Raw genomic sequence first — 15,127 nt, 5'->3', positions numbered from 1 at the left:
ATATTTGGGAAAAAATGTTTTTTGTGTGACATTACAAGGATAAAGTGATTCTACATTTACACACCATTAAAATTTTTTGTTACGAAACGTGTTTATTGTCAGTTAGAACCTCATGCCAAGTTGTCAGATTAGTGCATAAAATATAGCACATTATACATTATTTTATGCACAATTATGACAACTTGGCACCAGGTTCCATCTCACAATGGAAGCGTTATGTAACAAAATTTTTTGAAGACATGTAAATTAACAGTTTCCGTTTCTGATTCTTGTAATAAATGTCACACAAAAATTTTCATGTCAAATATTACCACATAAATCGTGACAGGAGATATTTTCCGTGTTTGTGCACCTAGTTACAAACCAAGAGATGTTATCAAAGTCTGTCGAAACCAGCTGTTGAAAATAAAAACGTATTTACGCGTTCTTGGCTACAGAAAGTGTTTTACAAATCGATCTTTCCCATTTCTTAACATGAGAAAATTATTTAAAGTACAAGCTTTTTCATGTTCCCATCATTTTAACTTGGGATCCTCATGTCTTACGCAGCATGGCGAGCTCTGTGGCCCCATCTCCCGACGTTGGCAATGGTCACGGTGACACAGCTCTTAGCCGCCGTGGGTGGATTACTCGAGCACAAACTTTGCGACTGCAGACTTCTCCATAGCTTGGTACATGTTTGTTTAAATAAAGATTAACTGTTACTATCTTACTCCCTGCAGTTATTTTAAACATAGTTCTTGTTGAGTTAAAATTAGGGCAAGGGGTGTGACTGCAGCGCCATCCTCCACATCACGTGAGATAGTTCAGTCAGTAGTATGCATGTGACACCTTTGTGCTCGGAACTGTCACAGGGTGCGACACTATGCCGAGTTAGATGAACTAGAGTTAGAAGAAGCAGTATGCAAGAATTCTATCAGCAAGCATACACCTCTGAGTTGAGCCTTTTGCTCCCAGTGTGGTGTTAAAGATATAAAGTGGAAAGCACCAAATTTAGAGTAAATCAGTGATAGTATTCCGCTGACTGACTAGTACCTGGGGAAAACATGTAACAGGGATGGACCTGTACAAACATCCTTTGTCTCCGACCTCATACTGTCGCTGTTCGAGAACTCAGATCCTGATGACATATAGCGTGTTCCAGTATGGCCTGGTCGCCATGTTCGTTCGCCATCTTGTAGTCCAGATCACCTATCTTCAATTCTGATGTCATAGTAGGACTGCACCACTCTGGGCCAGTATTCCAGCTCTGAGCCAGAAATCCAGAGTATTATAACTAGCCTGACAGGTCTGAGCTGGATTGTGACATCATATAGTTGCCGCCATCTTGTATTTCTATTGAGACATCTTGGTCTCTGACATCGCAGATCCTGTCCGAGTATTTCAAGTCTCGGATTGTGACATCATAGTGCCTCTATTCCAAGTCAGCCAGTACGACAATGGACCATTTTGAATTTCCCATCAGTTTATACTTAGGACAACAGCCCCATTTCTACATGAAACACACTACTGCAACTGGTCTGTTTTCTGAATTTCCCACCAAAATCTTAACTCCCTGCATTTTATACATTTTTATTCATTGTGAGAACAGGTGGGGGCGTGGGTTGCGTTAAGGGATGGTATGGTGTGGGGTGGTGAAAACCCATAACATCATAGATGACATCATTCTCTCCCTGTTACACTTTTACCAGCTTCGTTACACCCTCAAACGATTTCTACAAGAAATCCATTTTCATACCCAATATTTGTAGGACCATGTTTTATTCGTTAATGCCTCTATAAGCTCTTGAATAAAAATCTGGACAGTTACACTTTATTTCACTTGAGACCATCTTGTATATAGTACCAGTAAAAAACGAGGTCATGTCTGTGGAAGCACTTACTGGCTTCTGCAGGCTATGGTTGGGAGATGCATGTACAGGTTTTCGTTGTTTATGGAAATGTTGCTTTAAATAATTATAAAATGTAAACGTGAAATTTCTGAAGCAAAGAAATAACAATGAATGAAAATGTTACTTTGTCAAAGCTTAACATGCCAACCACCACCTTGTTGCAGAACACAACCTACATAACTATTAATGAAGTTCCTACATAACTTACCTTCATCATTGTCACAAAAAATAGATTTACCTCGCTACCACAGTTAAGTAAGAACGAGACTCAGGTAGACGAAGATGTAGTGAATACCCAACAGTCTTTCGTTAGGAAACCAACTGTTTCGAAAAAAGTAGAAAGTAGGAGGAAAGTTCTGTTGCTAAGAAGTAGGCATGGAAGAGGTGTGGGCCAGATTTTGCAGGAAAAATCAGGTGACAGGTACCACTTCAGAAACTTTTTTTAAGCCCAGTGCATTCCTTAACCAAGTGGTAGAGGATGTACAGTCCTTGTGCAAGGGCTTTGCAAAGCAAGATAATGTTTTTGTAGTGGGCAGGGCAAGAAATAGAACTGATAGAGATCATGGCTACACTATTGAAAGTGACCTGGTAAAAATAGCTTCTGCAATGAAATATACAAATGTTGGGTAGGTGCCTGCTTTCACACAGTATGATAGGCTCCAGTTGAACAGCTCTGTAAGGAGGATCAGAATGGAGTTGGATCAGGCTTTGGGCAGTTGCTGGGTCAGATATGGGTTTGGTTCCTGTTGATGCTGTTGGTAGTTGGGATTCCACTAAGCATGAACTGGATCTCAGTAGAAAGGGAAGGCTAAATTGGATGGGCTGATAGTAAAATCCTTAAGAGGGAGACGCTGAAACATATGGAAGTACCTCGTTTTCAGGCTAAGATCAGTGTCCAGTGATACAACATTGAAAGGAATCAAGCATAACGAGAAGCTCAGACAGGCAGGTACTAAAGATGTCAAAATATCACAAGATCCTTATAAAAGTACAGTGAAAAATAATGTTCGTATATTGCATCAGAATATCAGAAGATTAAAAAATAAACCAGATGACCATCTTGTTTGTTTGGAAGATTTCGAAACAGAAAATGTAGTAGATATACTATGTCTGTCTGAACATCATATAGTCACAGATACGCAAAAGGTGCATAGAAGTGGATATAGGCTTTAAGAACATGTAAGTAGAGACAATATGGAAAAAGGAGGAGTTATCACATAGGTTAAAAGTTATCACAGTGTGATAAACTTAGAAATTTAAAAAAATTGTGTGGAGCAACATACAGAAGCATGTGCCTGTGAGCTTACACTAAATAATGGTAATTTTATAATTCTAATTATGTGTAGGTCCCAATCGGGAAATTTTTAATTACTTCTGAAAAACTTGGATTCCTTGTTATGCTATCTGCCAGACAGAGAGAAGCAAATTTTTGTGGGCGAATCTCCAGGCTGGAAGCTGTGGCTGCAGGGGACGTCAAGCTTCCGGCCGTACCCCGCTGTCTGGCCTGCGCTCTGGCAGAAACGTCCCCTGGGAAACCCAATTTTAAAATATTCAGCCTCCAGGTTTCTCTTATCGCCTCTTCGAATCTGCATGGCCTGTATTTGCAGGTAAGACACTGATCTGTTAGCTTTCTTGACCCTGCTCTCATCGATGGTGTAAAATGATTTTGTTGTAAACACACCAGGATATATACTAATTCTCTTCAGCACTGCAATTCTGCTATTATTTCCGTTACTGTAACTTAAAACTGCATCATAGACACCTTTTGAGCATCTAATCCAAATTAGATTATTGAGGCTTTCATTTGCATTTTGTATCTTTCCTTGAAGACACTTCCTCAATGATCAGGGTTTGCAAGAAACCTCAATGTGGGCTTAAGTGCATTCATAACAGGTTCTGGTAATGAGCGTTTATGTGAATATGTCTCATTTCTGTTGTTGAACTTACACCAATCGCCTTTCAGACACAGATTGTGCAATGGTGTTGGGTAAGTGGACAGTTTGTGGAAAAAAATTGCCCACACAGCACACCTCATTTCCTCTAAATTATGTATATTTTTCCTAATAGCTCTCCCATAAAATAACTGAAGAGAATCAGTTTCTTTCAGAGTAAGCCTGCTTTTCCCTCCTCAAGTACTTCACCTTCCTTCTCTTTCAACAAGCGGCGAAGCCTGCCACCAAGCTTCTTTTGAATGTGGATTTTTATCTGTTACAGTGTTGGATGAAGAGAAGTCTCCATCACCAAGGTATTTCTTGCCACAGTTTCTCACTGTTTTCATTGTTGGACATTTTCCTTGTTACACACTGGTGGCAGTATTTAGACATAATTTCTACATCTGAAACTTTACCTGAGTCAATACCAATAACAGATGCAACTCCATACAGAGATGTGTGATCCCTTTTCATCCATGTCACATCTACAGACACACACAGATCAGTAATATTTGTAAGAGATTCACTGTCATGAATACCTACCTCAGGATCTATTTCTTCTTGATTTATTCCCATCAGTTCCAACACTGCCTTCTTCATAGAAACTTTTGCCATATTGCATACAACATCAGACATGTCCAGAAAACCACACAATAAATTACCTCCTTCTCTACCCTGTCCAAGGCATCTCAGAGCATATGCTAACCTAAAATTGCTTTCCTTGGTACCAGTGTCAGTTTATTTGGAGGAGGTAAATGAAAATTCACAGCCACACGAATTACAAATTAATTTAAAATCACAAGCTATTCCCACTCTTCTTTCTTCAACAACAATCATGCATTCCATATATTTACAGCTAACACATGAACATGAAATCTTTATAGCCTGGCAGGCAAGCTCTAAATCAGTAAGTCTGAAACTTGAGGAATACATATCAACATCCTTCACGCACCTGTACAATTCTCCTGTCCCAAGTTTCGATGCTGAAGCTGAGAGCTTATGTTCTTCATTTCGAGCTCCTTCCTCTTTTTTTGTTGGTAAACCGATTTCCATGAAACCTTCATTTCCTAAATGGAGTTTTTCCACGACCCATTATGCATAAATCTTGACTTCTACGTCAAGGTCTGCAAATTAAACCTTCCACATACTAATATCTGTTAGTGCTGTCAAAACATTAATAAACCACATACAAGTTTTCAGGCAAAGATATAGATGTCAGCCAGAGATATAGATGTCAGCCAAACATATCAAAATAAAATAGCTTTCACACTGACAAAAATTCAGTTGAAGCAAGCTGTTTCCCAAATGCCGGAAAAGGTGAGAGTGACTACCAGTGTAGAGTTAATCAGTTTAACAATTTAATAGCATTTATAAAGCTGCTATCACGATAAAAATCACACACAACATAGATTAAAGTGTGTAGACTAAGAAAACAATATTTTTGAAAAATCTATTGTTCAGTCGAAAATCCATTACACTCTCCCTTACAGCAGAAAGGAAGCACAATGTTGTCTCTGCAGCACTTCAAACACAGTGTGACATAAATGTCACACAGGGCATTAAAGGGATAAATGAAAAATTTCAAACAATATGCATCTTAAATCTGGGGCTAAACAAAGGGATCCCAGAGATCCCACTTCGTAGTATGTGTTGCAGTAAAGTCACCTCGTGAGTTAAGGCCAATTCACACTGGTCGTCACGGCACGGCACCATCACAGCAAGGTGTATTCACGCGGTCCGTCACGGCACGCAAGTCAGTTCAACTCATGTGGTCTCAACTGGTATGGCTGTCCTCAACTGTTCTTTTCGCGGGAATTGCGATCTTCGCAAGATGGTTTTCAACTGTTTCTACACGGAAAGTGCATATACACAACGTGGTAGATCATGAACGTGAATGCAGAAAATGACATTTATTGGACTCAAACGGTGTACAGCTTGCATCGATAACGTGTATATTAGAGAAAAAGACAGAAGTGCAAAATAACACAAAAGGCGCGTGGGTCCGAAAAATGTCATTAAGCGGTGCAGGAGGGGAATTTCATACACTATACAAAGAGCTCGAGGAAGAGGAATCTTCATTTTATATTTTATGTAGTTGGAGCATGAGTTGTTACGTCAAATTGCACCCATAATTACTGAATGAAACACAGTGTAACGATGTGCCATCACATCACATGAAAAATTAGTTTGTTTAAGGTTAAATTTAGTTGCTGGTCCAGTACAAGTTTTGGGGCAATAGTTATATATCCCTCAATATCCTTCCCTTAAAGATTTATGTGTTTCCTTAACGTCTTGTACTTGGCTCTTAATAGTTCAGGTGCCTTATTTGTACTAGGGTTAGCAATTGAAACCCCAAATATTGACCACTGACGATTGCTAAACTGTTTCACACACAATCCAGGGAGCTACTTGACAATTCATAAGCCTGCCACACACATATATTTCAACAAACAACTTGCACTGTCAAAATGATTCAGTCTACTTCTTTATGAAACGGTACAAATGCCTGACAACAAACAAATAAATTCCACCTACTACCGGTAATCGATCTGATTCTACACAGTACTTTTTTCGCTTCAAGTTGGAGTCATATTGCAATTATTTAATTGTAAGATAATTAAATACCATACTAGCACGTATAAAAAAAACTTTATAAATGTAATAGAGGGCAAGTAGTTAAGTACGTTCATGTCGCACAATTCAGACTCCTGCCTCACTGCTGCAGTTAATCTTTCGTCATTTATTACACATTTTTACAAAAGAAATAACGAAACGAAACAGTTTATAACAAATAACGAACAAACAACAACTGATATTAACCACGAAACCACAACGAAACGAACTACGGAGATCTCTGCATGGCCGTGTATCGAGAGGAAATGGGCTTGACGTGTGTCTCGCGGGCCCCGAGGAATCGCTTCATGACGTCATCAGTAAGGCTGAAAGCATGACAGCGCTGCCTGGTGACTAGCCCTGTAAACAACTCTGTTGACGTAAGTGACGTCACACGTTGGCCACAGCGTTTATACAGACTTGCCATCAGTTATTGTTTTGGAACGTCATATCAATCCAGATTGTTTGAATGAAGCTTCCATTAACAGAATTAAATGTAGAAAGAAGGTTTGAATGCGAATAATCTGGATTATGGTGACATAATAATCCGCAGCGTAGTCAAAGTTACACATTAGAGTCTTACGTGATTGATTGAAGCCAACTGATAACAAATTATTGGTCGAAAGGCAGAGTGATTTATAGCATAACACATATTACGCATTGAGGACAATGTGTATAAATGTTTTTAACGCATTAACTGCAGCTTTGAATTACCAATGTAGGCTAACTACCACTGAGACGTTTGCAGCACGAATTTGTCTTTGATCCCATACCAGCAGTAGCAAATGCGGAAAAACAAATCAAATATGGTAAAGGATACGTAGTGGAACGCCCATTGCATTTTTCCAGTTTGTGTACGATATCTGTAAGTAATATGCATCAAAACACGTCGGATGATTGTTCATTTTCTAATATATGTTTTTTGGGGATGACCCAGTAGTTTTATTTTTTTATTATGATAAATGCATTAAATGTGGGAAAGTGCATTTAAATACGCCGCAAACAAATATTAGGCAAAGCCACACGTCTGTCTGTTATCATAACCGTTATTTCTCATTCGCTGTGTTCCACAACTGTCGAAAAAATTATCGCTTTTCAACCTAATGTAGACCTCAGACAATGCTACAAATAGTTATTACTCCAGCCAAGGTTTCTAGGGAAAGGGGGGGAAGGGGGCGAAATCCAGTATAGTGCTCTAGCCCAGATATGTGCTCTTGCCCAGTGTGTGTTACCGATATGCTTAAATTTTGATCACTGTTTTTCTGTAAACAAACAGCTATATGCCAATCACATATCCCTGTATGTAGTTTCTCAAAAATCCAGTTTATGTGATCTTAAGATAAAAAGAGCTCAATGAGGGAATATTAATAGATCTAAGCAGTAATCTCCAAATTGTAATACTGCTATAGATGCAAGTCACTGATTGTCAGAGTGTATCAGTGGGACAAAACATTTGAAGTAAATCACAAAGCTTAGGTTAGTTCAACTATTACTTCTTAATGTAATAGGCAGTCACAATTTTCTTCCGTATTTTGATGTACATAATACTACACAAGCAACCAAATGGTACCTGGTGGAGGGTACCTTGTACCACTACAAATCATTTTCTTTCGTGTTCCACTCGCAAACAGAGAGAGGGAAGAAAGGCTATCTACCATCTGAGCCTAGATTTCTCATGCCTTCTAAATTTTCTCAATAGTGTTGTACAAAAAGAACATTATTTTCCCTCCAGGGATTCTCACATGTGTTTGCCAAGCATCTTCATTATACTCGCACATATTTTGAAACTACTAGTAACCTATATAGCATCCAGACTCTGAGTTGCTTCATTGTGTTGCTTAAATCTGACCTGGATCTCAAACATTGGAGCAGTACTCATGAATGTGTCACATAATTGTTCTATACGGATGGTGTAAGTGATCTTCCCCTCATTTCCAGTCACAAACTATATTCATCTTCCCAGAGGAAGGAAGTAACAATCCTGAAAGCTAGAAAGGTTGTGTTTTTTTTTTTTTTTTAATTCAAGTGCTGTTTTTCTCTCATACTTTGTATAAGTCATTTCATAATTTTACAATGAGTACTGTCAGCTGTACATATAATGGTTACATTAAAATCCTGTTAATTTGAACCTTAGTGTTAACATTAACTAGCAATTGCATTCGTGAGTCAAAACATTATGTTTAATTATAATTATGGAAGGAGAAGCTAATGAATTTTTTTTTACTTTGTATTTTTTTATTACCTTAGGATTTTCAGTTTTCTGCCTGATGTCTAGCAGCAACCTGTTAAAGACTTTCGATCAGAATGTGATATTCCATTCTGAATCGTAGGCAGGGATGTATAGTCTACATGGACATTGTTTTTACTTCCAGTATTTTGCAAGTTCATTTCACTGAACAGAGTAAAATTACCCCTGTTATGAACAACAAATACTATTAGGGAGTAAATATGTTGACATGTAAGTGAAAGACTCCGAAGGGCCCTGAAAAGACTCACTGCGCTATCAATTTTACACAATAATTTTACTCACATGGAAAAAAAGTTTTGTTAACTTGCCACATCAGATTTGAATAAAATCGCAAGCTTTTCATAGCAGCCTCCATCACCGTCACCAGTAATGGTACTGGTGTGGTGTACTGTAGCAGCACATTAAAAGTGAAACTTCCTGGCAGATTAAAACTGTGTGCTCGACCGAGACTCGAACTCGGGACCTTTGCCTTTTGCGAGCAAGTGCTCTACCATCTGAGCTACCGAAGCATGACTCACGCTCGGTACTCACAGCTTTACTTCTGCCAGTATCTCGTCTCCTACCTTCCAAAATTTACAGAAGCTCTCCTGTGAACCTAGCGGAACTAGCACTCCTGAAAGAAAGGACATAGCAGAGACATGGCTTAGCCACAGCCTGGGGGATGTTTCTCATTCTGGAAACATTAAAAGTGTTTCAGTTGAATTGATTCTGTATTATTTCTCTTCCTCATGTCCTTGACATTAATGTTACCAAGTTGTGTTCTTGTACAGTAATTAGTTTCCATGTTATAACATGCTGCTATCTTGTGCTGACAATGAGATGACTTTCATAGAAATACTGAATTATTTCATTTGTAATACAGTTTCATAGTTTTTGTAGTTGCTCATGACCTTTACACTTGCATGCAATGGATGTAGCATCAGCATACAGAACTATCCTTGAATTTGGGGAGCATTATTTTGTCATTTACATAAATCGACAAAAGAAAGTATCCCAGTACTAAGTCCTGGGTACCCTGTATTACATATCAATAATGTTAGATCAGTGTGTGCCTCTCGCCATTCTTAAGAGTGAAAACTGATTTGTGTTAGATAAGGTTTTATTAAACTGTGAACAATTATCAGCACTATTACCCAGCCGTTTTCCCAGAGTATTTACTATCTCTCTCTACAAGCAATTGATAGAGATTAGCTTTCCCATCTATAGCTTATCGCAGAAAGTTCAGTAACACCTTCAACACATAAGGAATTGAGCACCAACTATTGGCACTTTTTACAACATCACCATAAGGTTTGATATCCCTACTGAAAGACGAGCAGAAATTTTTTGTTAATTGGTGCATAATAAGGTTCTTTTTTGGTATACCAGTGCTCAGTAATAACTGAAACATCTGGTTTATTAAAACATGCTATTATGTCCAAATCATTGTGCTTACTTCCTAGGCTCGTAAAGTTTTGGAGGATGATCTTTGTTTGCAGGTTGCATTGTCACCACATGTTTTTTCTTTTTTCTTTGTAACCATAAATATCCTCATTAAGTAAATCAGATGTACTTGTCAAACTGGGAAGAGGACACAAAAAGGTCACACATGTACAAAATAATAATAAAAGGAAAGATTCCAAACGAGTTTCTTACAGCAAAATGTAAAACTTAATTGTTTTTGGATATATTACTTACTTATATCCTTCATTCAAAAACTTAAGAAGGCTGTTAGTTTAGTGTCTTCAAGGCATAATGCTGTTTCATTGAGCATCGCAACAATCAAGCCGGAGATAGTAGTGTACTATGATACTACCTATGAAGAAATTGATGCACTGGATGTGAAGTGCACTGTTTAGTCCACCCAGCAGATGTTCCAGAAGATGGCCCTGCACTATTCTATAGCATCATGAATATTTGTGTGGTATATACATTAGTGATATATTCATCACTGACAGAAAATTTAATAATCACATTTTTGCTTGAAGTTTCTGAAATGGCAGTTGATGAGATCATATCTGAAGAGACAGCTATCAACCTACACTTTCAGCATGAAGTAGGACTACAATTACCAGAATTCTGAAATGTGGATCTAGTAAACCTAGAGTTGCTCTAGGTAAATAAGTAAGATGTGACATGTGTCCCAGATCAAAGATGAGAAAATGAAAGGTTGCTGTATTAGTTATAGCACACAAATATGCAGTGACTAAGAAGTGTGAAATGACTGTGTTCAAAGCTATGTAGACTTCTTTAATTCCTGGTTTAAGTCATTCACATTATTTCATTGCTGTGTTAACTGCTGCCATCCATTAATACCCAGAATGTCAACAACTACTTTGTTACTTTAAAATCTTCAACATGTTCACTGTGGCTGACACAAAGGTCAATAAGAGCTACTAGCCACGAGCTTTTAAGTGTCAGCTGCAGTGAATGTGCAAAACAAGAAAATTTTTCCAATTTAATTTAAAGTCCTATTCAGCTTCCTTTTTCAGGCGTGTTTATTTTTAAATATTAAAACTGATGAAAGTTTCATTACAAGACCCCTAATTTTGAAATCTGGATGACATCATCCCAGCACTGCAACAAAATATGCACCATACACAACAGGTTCAATGCAATCTCTCCTCTCCACAAATTTGCACCTCAGATGTGTTATATGTCATATATATGTTATACATCATATAATACTACAGTTAATTTTCCATATATCTGAGCAAAATGAGTTACTGTGTGCCCATGTTTATCTCATCTAGGCATTGCATCTTTCCCTTAACTTCAGTGTGCTTTACAATAAAATTTGTATGAAAAGTTTTGTGTGTAAATTACCTATTCTACACCTACAGCTAATGCTTGTGTAACCCAGTGTGCCATTCAGGTGGGTTTACTGGTGTGTCAATATAATTGTCAGGTTTGGTTTGAAAGGGTTTCTTGAAATATATTCCCACATAAATTTTTAAGTATCTATTCTCGGTTGCAAAATATCTTACACACTGTCAGTGCCATTTCAATGCAAAGATTTTAAATCATGCTGGGGAATATACCAATAACACAGTTCCAGCATACCTCAGAAATTTAATTTTAGTTGCTTCAACCAATGACAATTACGGACTTGCCAAGTCTTGCACTGCCCTGTTTTGTGTATTAACCCGTTGGCTGGCATGAAGGTGCCGGTGGTCACAGCAGATTGCTCTGCTGGGGCCAGCGCTGATCTCATGGTAACAACCAGGTATCAGCAATTTTACACTTTAATCTTACCGAGGAAAAATATTTACTTATATTTGATATCCCTTACCATTTCAAAACGATTTTTCGGTTTGCGGTATTTTTATTTAAATGACTACAAAGTTATTCATGGATTCAGTTTTAGATACATATTTAACATATTATATTTAACTGTGTAAAGGATAATTCCTGAAACAGTAATTAGCATTCTAGCTGTATCTTTTTAGCCAAGGCTGTACAGATGCATATACTTCACACTAGTTCCTAAATGACTGCTTAACACATTGACTACCATGCTGCTGACAGCAGAGCAGCACACTTAATGCTGTATTCCAGACCTAATCATGTCAGGGCCAAGAAATGCAGAAGATAATCTCTCAGGGAGTACTATAATATAATAAACTTATAACTAAAAAGGCCATTTCCAATTATGTCTACCAAGCAAATTATGCATTGTGTCAGTGATTTCTTTTGCCATAACTGACTAGTGAACACACATGCCAGAGTATGGTGAATATTTATACTTTGCCTGTGAGAAGCAGCTATGCACATAGTCCAATTTATGTTGAAATTATCACCTGGGTATTTTAATTAAATTTGGTCTACTATAAGCAACATAATAAAGGAATCAAAAGAAAGACACACACAGAATTAATTTCTTTATTAACAATGCTCAGATTTCCACATCACCATAGAGGTACCAAGCTGGATGCGTTACTCGTTTTTTTACATGGCGAGTTTCCCCAGTAGGCCTATAAACCATGAAACAGACAAAAAAAGCTACTTCTCGTTGTCTTCTCTTCCTTGGACTTTCACTTCAGAAGCTCTGAAACATCCATTACAAAAACACATTGCACCACTCACAAATCTGGATTCAGTCACTGCAATTCATATCTATTTTACTGTCAAAAATACTGACTATGATCAATGATTAATTGTGAACATTCAAAAGTTTTCAAATGTGCAGGTTACTGTTAAAATACAGTTACTACACAATTTTTGATCAGGAAAAAGTTACGATGATTGCAACTTAAATACCGAAGCCATTTGTTATGATAATACGCCGTTACCACAAATAATCCACATAGATGCGTTGAAAGAAACTTTACTGAGTAACATAATGCATCAGAATACTATAGGCACAAAGAATGAAATTTCTGTAGATTTACCATACATTTCACTTTTCTTGCGCATGATAAGATTACTAACGGAAGTTACTTACCGTCCATTGTCTGGAATATAAACTATCCTTTCTCCTCTGCAAACATGTGCTTTTGCAGCAAGTATTATCAATTTTTTTCCGTGATTGAAAAGCTTTAACGCGCACAAATCCCGCAATCATACACAAATCCACAAGGCATCAGCATGCCATGTTCAAAGAATATCCGCGTTTCGAAAACTACCAGCGATATTGGCTTGCATGAGAGACGACGTCATGCCATGATATGACGTTGTGATTCCTCGGGGCCCGCGAGACGCTTCTAATGGGCTTGGCGGCATGGAGGTAAAAATAAGAGGAGTTGTCATGACGTCACAAACTTGAAGCCGACCCAAGTCAAGATCCGCCATGTTAGCTACCCCAAAACATTCGCTTCTGGTAGTTTGATTTCGTGTAGCCGTGAAGTGTTTTGATAAAAAATGCCGGCTTGCGTCGCTTACTGGTGTACTAGTCGTTCTGATTGTAGTCTAAAGTTTAAACAAATCACATTTCATCCCTAAGTGGACTTATTTAATCGCTATTTTCTTATATATACTTGAAATTCTGATGCACTGTAAAGTAATACAGTATGGTTTTATTTCTGTGATTTGACTTTAGATTTCCTATCAGTCCAATGCGAAGAACTCTCTGGAGGTGAGCAATACACTTGGTTTTCATTGTTTGGTTATTTCCAAGTAACTGAAAAGTCCTGGCAAGAAATATCCTGGAAATGTAGACTAATGTTTTAAAATGCGATAATTTAATATAAATGTAGTGTAACTTCATGTAGTTAATTAAATCTTTAGTAAAATCTGTGGAACACATGTTACAGTGGTTAAATTAGGAGTACTTAAAGGTTTACATATTTGTTAAAGCAAAGTTCCCTATCAATGTCCAGGCTATTTAGATCATTATATTAATCACTGTGTTGTGTTAACCTGTAAATTGCTGTTATTTGCCACACTGAATGTCACTTGGTAGGTACAATTTAAAAACAAAGTAGATGTGTAAACTACGATGGGCCTGACAATCTTAAATTCCGTTCTTTTCCTTCGTAATTTAACGAACGTTTCACTTCGTTGACATGACAGCTGACTTGTTTATATCGTCCCTGCATACATCTGTGGGACACCAAAGGAAATAAGGCAAGTTTCTTGCAAACCTGAACATTTAAAATCTGCATTTGACTTGAAAATGCAACGAATCCAAATCGGTGCCTGTAAACTATCAATCATTGTTTTGGAGTTCTGGCTTTATCAATTATCGACACACACACAATGAAAGTGAATAGAAATGGATTATGAAAGCACGCTTTTCACAGCACATACTTCTCTTCTCTGTTATTCGTTGTATAAACAAAAAGGAATTACAGTACTGAGGCCAGAAGCTTCATATTTTGGTGTCGTATTACTGCATCGAATATGCATTTAAGACCAGAAAAACGATTGAAGTTGCGTTCCTTATGCTGTGTTGTTCACTAAAACAGTGTAACATTTACTATATAAAATAAATATCGCGTGCACACGACAGAAATAACGAACACGAAAGAATTGTCGGGTCTAGTGTAGCAGGGGATACAACCCGTCGGCTTTGGGACAATGACGTCACAAGTCGCCAGAGAGCAGTTTACCATTTTCGCTTTTGCTGTTATGTTTCAGTTTCTTTTTTTTACTGATTGCTTAATAAAGTGGATCTGTTTATTCTATCTCGTGAGATTTTTTTTTAAAAAGCCAAAAAACACTTATCAGCCACTGAAGGGAGCTACAACACTAGGAAGAATCGCTTCTCGATTGGCCACTTGTGACGTCATTGTCCAAAGCCGACGGGTTGTATCCCCTGCTACACTAGTCCCGAATTGTCTGCTAATGTTTTGGGGGATCCAAGATGGCGGCAGGCCCTGCCCACTGGCTTCAAAACAACGTACAGCGTAAGTCTGTAGCGCCATCTCCCCATATTCTACCTCCATGCTTGGCGGTGACGTTAGCAACAACGGCTGGATAACGTTAGCCGGCAAAACTTTCTTCCCGACAAACTTTGACGGTGC

Source organism: Schistocerca piceifrons, chromosome X (assembly GCF_021461385.2).
Source record: "Schistocerca piceifrons isolate TAMUIC-IGC-003096 chromosome X, iqSchPice1.1, whole genome shotgun sequence".
NCBI classification, from domain to species: domain Eukaryota; kingdom Metazoa; phylum Arthropoda; class Insecta; order Orthoptera; family Acrididae; genus Schistocerca; species Schistocerca piceifrons.
The sequence above is the reverse complement of the archived record's forward strand: the minus strand, read 5'-3'. Positions refer to the sequence as shown.